We start from the raw sequence: 4,930 nt of genomic DNA on the forward strand, positions 1-4,930 counted from the left end.
ATTTTAAATGTATTTAGTACGCTACAGGGTCTCACTATGCAGTTCAGACTCCTAGTGATCCTCCTGTTTTAAGTCTCCCCAGGGCTGGGATTACAGGTGTGAGACATCACATCCATACTCAGTAGCTGGCTCAGTGTGCCCAGGGGGGAAGCCAGTGCAACTTGTGGTGCTGGGGGTCAATCTCTGGTATCTGTGCTTGTCTTCTCAGGCACTTAGTACACTGAGCTATCTTGTTGGCCCTTTTTCTGACTTTTAAATGTATTTGGCTAAAAGAATGCATTAGAATTGAATTGATAGTATGGAGTTGTAGTTTGTACACAAAATCCATTCATGCTTCAATTCTCTATCCCAGAAGCTGTCCCGTGTACAAGGGCAACAGACCCATAACAGGTTGCTAAAGGCACTAAAATCATATGGAGAGAAGTCCAGTTAGTCTCATTGAAAGCTGTCCCAGAGCTCCCAGCCTTTGACTAAGCCGACAGATCACTACAAAAACTTGAATAAACCAATAAGACCAATCAGGCGCAGTCCTGGCTAGCTGATACAACTCAAAGATAGACTCAGGGGAAATAGTACTTTAAGCTGATAAGTCAGGAGTTTTTATACAGTGCTTTGGAGTATCTTGGGAATACAAAGAAACTTCTTTGATGAGCTGAAATTTCAAAATATGTTTATAAAGACACTATTATTTATTTACTTCTCACTCTAGAAACTACATAGTAGAGGTTTCTAAAGGTTACTTGGTGATGATATTGGTAGAGTGAAAACAAGAGCAGATGTGAGCCTAGAAGACTTGTGATGATTTAGACGTTGAAGAGCTGAGCAAAACAATGCTAACCTTGTTCTTTTTAATTTGGAAATGAAATTAGTTTCATAACAATACTACGTACATTACAAGTAGAGTTTATTGTTATCATTGAAGAAAATGTCAAAAACAAATTATGGTTTGGATTCTAATACAGTGAAAATCATATAAACAATGCTCTTTAGCATTTTCAAGAATTTTATTTATTTATTTATTTATTTATTATTTTTTGGTACTTGGGTCTCACTACACAGACCAGGCTTGTAATGATTCCCCTGCTTTCAGCCTCCCCAGCATTGGGATTACAGGCCTGTGCCTTCATGCCTGGACTCTGGCCAGCTCGGCCCACCCTGGGGCCGGGGTTGCTGGTGTGGCATGTGGTGCCAGGGATCAAACCATGGTCCCTGCGCTTGCCTAATCTTGCCTAAGCAGCGTTTAGTCCAATTATCAATCTCGCCAAGTCCCGTCAAGCAATTTTTAAGAGAGTAAAGGATCCTGAGAATAAAACAGCACTTTCAGAACTACTGAACTTTTTTATTTCTGCAGCTCTCCTATATTTGGAAAATGGAGTTTGTTTCTTAGGGAACATCACTACGTTTCATGCTTTATGACATAGCTTCTCTAGCATGTTAAGACATTCAATAGTCTTGAAACCCATAGAACATTAATTGACTTTCATTTTTATTTTGTAACTGAAATTTGCAGTCTTTTTAATTTCCACCACATGGAATATATATATTAATATTGATTTATTTGCCCCACACCCGGGTGTGCTGAGCCAGGGGTGGAGTCCTGGCATGGTGGCACATGCCTTTAATCCCAGTACTATGGAGGCTGAAAACAGGAAGTGCAAAAGAAGATGAATTTAAAATAATTTTCAAATACAGAGCAAATTAATGTATTGAGTATAAATCCAGTAATCAAGATACAGCGAAACAAAAGAAAAGAACTACAGATATGAAAGATAGAGTAACTTGGAACAAGGCCCATTGAAGGAAATGAATGGAAAGCCCCAGAATTTATGAAAAATACCTATTCTGAAATTAGAGGGTAAAATTATCTACAGTGGGATACATACAAATACAACTTTTCATATCATAGCCTGTTTACAATTCCAATGATAATAAAGGAAGTTGAAATACTATCATTGACCACACCAGGGAAATACTTGAAGAGCGTAATGTTAAGTGAAATTACCGGGTCACAGAAAGATGAATGCCACATCACTTTACTCAGACATGGAATCTAAAGGCACTGAGATCACAGATTATGAAGGTTTAAAAACAATCAAAAGAAATGCCCAATTACCCACACAGGTATAGCAACTAAACAGACAGCTGAACTACACATAAGCCAAAGGCAGTAGAATAGATACTTCAATGGTACTGTCAACGTTATTGACAATTTAGACTCATAAACCAAGGAAATTATGTTTCATGAATGATAGAAAAATGCAAATACAGTAATGAATAAGTGAGATACCCTCAATATAGGAAATTATAAAGAATATACTAGCACAAGCTGCAGTGGGTTGAAGATCTTATAAGAATAGTTGGAAAAAGTGGTAAATATCTGAGTGAATATAGTGTAATAAATGAAAAAATTAAATTACTAACTCCTGTAATAATAAAGACAGAGTAAAACTATTTATGACTTTGAAACAAGTCAAGAGAACTCATGAGACTTAAATCTTTTTAATCTACAGGTGATTTAGGAGAAAGTTAAAGATATTAATGTGTGTGTGTGTGTGTGTGTGTGTTGACCAGCCTCTGTGAATTATTTTAGTCACTGTAGATATATTGGTCCATTGTATTTTTTTTTTACTATGACTTGATTTCTTTCTGTGCTCAAGATATTCCCAAGCCTTAATCAATATATCAAGCTCATGCTTCATACGCAGAAATATCCAGGAAATATTCTCTGGAGTTTATCTTAAATGTAGTACTTCTGAGTAAAACTAATTGGGGATGTGAAACTAATGGCAAAATGCCCTGAATTCAGGCATGTATAGCTATTCCTATTCTTCTTATGGAATATTAAGGATTATGTATAAAATTATATTTTATTATTATATTTTCAGCCCCCCTGAAAACCACCGTGAATTACACTGAATCTCACCTTAAAGAAGGTATCATAATCTATCCTGTGTAGCAACTGCTTGCATCCTGGAAAAAAAGATAAAAAAGAAATCCAACATTACTAACAATACCTAATGGTCCATTAGTGATAAAAGAAAACTGAACAATATTCTAGGTAATTTATTATTTCCATATAATCTAACTATGAACTTAATATTACTTAATGTATATATTTACGTTGATAAAAACAGAATAAACAGTTTAATATATTTCACTTGTATATAGATAATACAGAACATTTCTTTGTATTGAGTTAAACTATGCATTAAAATAGTAAAGGTTTTAAAAAATAAAATAGCAAAGTTTTAAATTATTTCTTACAGCACTTAATATAAAGATATATAACAGCATATGTAATTACCTTTTGATATTATCATTGATTTTTCCCATGTTAGTTAATAAATGAAATATATTTTAAGATATTTTGGGGCTGGCCAAATAGCTCAGCAGATTAAAGCACCTGCAAGCAGGTGCAGGGGCTGGGGGTTCGATCCCCTGGCCTGCCATGCCAGCCCCGCCCCTGGGGCATGCTGAGCAGTCAATTGAGGCTGGGCATGGCGCGCGCCTGTAATCCTGTTTACAGCTCTTGCGAGGCTGTAAAGAGCAGGTAGATTACTGGAAGTCTGATCTAGACCCTGTAGACCCTTCCCTAAAAAAAAAAATACAAAAACAAAAATAAAGATATTTCATTAAACATAGGATTATATGCCCTAAGAAAGTAAATTCAATCCATATTACTGAGCTTTATCTTCACCTAAAAAGTACATAGGCTAATTTGTTACCCATTTATTCAGGTTATTGATTTTTCAATCATATATAAAGGCTTACAACATTCAAGAGATTGTTTCTGCTTCAACATTATAAATTCATTGCCTGGAACACAGTTTGCTATTGAATGGCTGCCAGACTATGTTAACAAGGGTGTTCAAAGGAAATCTGTGTAGCTATGATACAACGAATATGTGAAGAGAAGTAGCTCAAAATAACACGACTGTAACACGGTTTGCTTTTCCCTTAAGCAAAGGTAGTTTGAGGAATAAATGCTACTATTTTCCATTACTTTCTCTTTGTAACACATAAAAGCACTTTTTAAATTTTTAAAAACATCAGTACCACTTTCCGTTATTACGGTGTCTCTGAAGACTAAAACTGCTGTTTTCTGGAGTTGGAGGCCATGTAAGTTTTTATTCCTGTGGGCAGCTGTTGATTATGTGAACTGAGACACGCATGAGGCACAACTCTCCCCAGATCGCCTGGCATTTGTGATGCTCCTTTCGTGTCTACCTCGACAGGCTGTGATTGGCTCGTGGGATCCGTAACACCCACACTAAATACACGCATCTCCTCCATTCTGTCTTTCCCTCAGTAGCTTTCAGATAGTATGGATAGTTGCAACTGGCGAAGGACAATTTGCGAATGTTAGCAGTAAATTTGTGATTTCCATGTCAAATAAATTCTTTTCATAGGATTAGCATTGTTACAGCAAGATTTTATACTTCATGCGAGAAAAGGCAGGACCTAAAATCAAACCCAATCCCTGGAGTGAGGCCAAAAAGAGGAACGTTTTAGAGGCCTAGCTTTGATTCTGAGAAATTCAGCATGCAGGAGACTATAGCCGCAGAGATGGAGTTCCAAGCCACTATTGGCGATGTGGTCACACACCGAGTTGCAGGTTTTATTTTTTAGATCTTATGCACATATTACATAGATTGAGAAAGTCCAGATGCCACAAGGGCCCATCAGGTTAGGAAAAAAAAGAGATGTGTTAGAATTAGCTAATGTCTGTCCATGCATTCTAATATCTATCTATCTATCTATCTATCTATCTATCTATCTATCTATCTATCTATCTATCTATTCAAGGAATACATACACATTATATTAGTATTTAAGATCTACATATACATGTATTTTTCAACAGCTGTGATATTTTTTCATAACTGTTCATGAATTTTCTTTCTTCTTTTGCTTTTTTTTTTTTTTTTTT

At 36.0% G+C, this 4,930-nt stretch overlaps 1 protein-coding gene across 2 annotated transcripts in view; it reads right to left on the minus strand.

Annotated features, from left to right (window-relative positions):
• Nucleotides 1-4,930, minus strand: part of Mgat4c (MGAT4 family member C) — a 265,766-nt gene that overhangs the window by 58,075 nt on the left and 202,761 nt on the right. For both annotated transcript variants that reach the window (XM_023716276.1, XM_023716279.1), the window contains one exon: nt 2,924-2,970. The gene's annotated coding sequence lies outside the window, so the exon portion shown is untranslated. The remainder of the gene's footprint in view (nt 1-2,923; nt 2,971-4,930) is intronic.

Source organism: Octodon degus, unplaced genomic scaffold (assembly GCF_000260255.1).
Source record: "Octodon degus isolate 3935 unplaced genomic scaffold, OctDeg1.0 scaffold00004, whole genome shotgun sequence".
In the NCBI taxonomy this organism is placed as follows: domain Eukaryota; kingdom Metazoa; phylum Chordata; class Mammalia; order Rodentia; family Octodontidae; genus Octodon; species Octodon degus.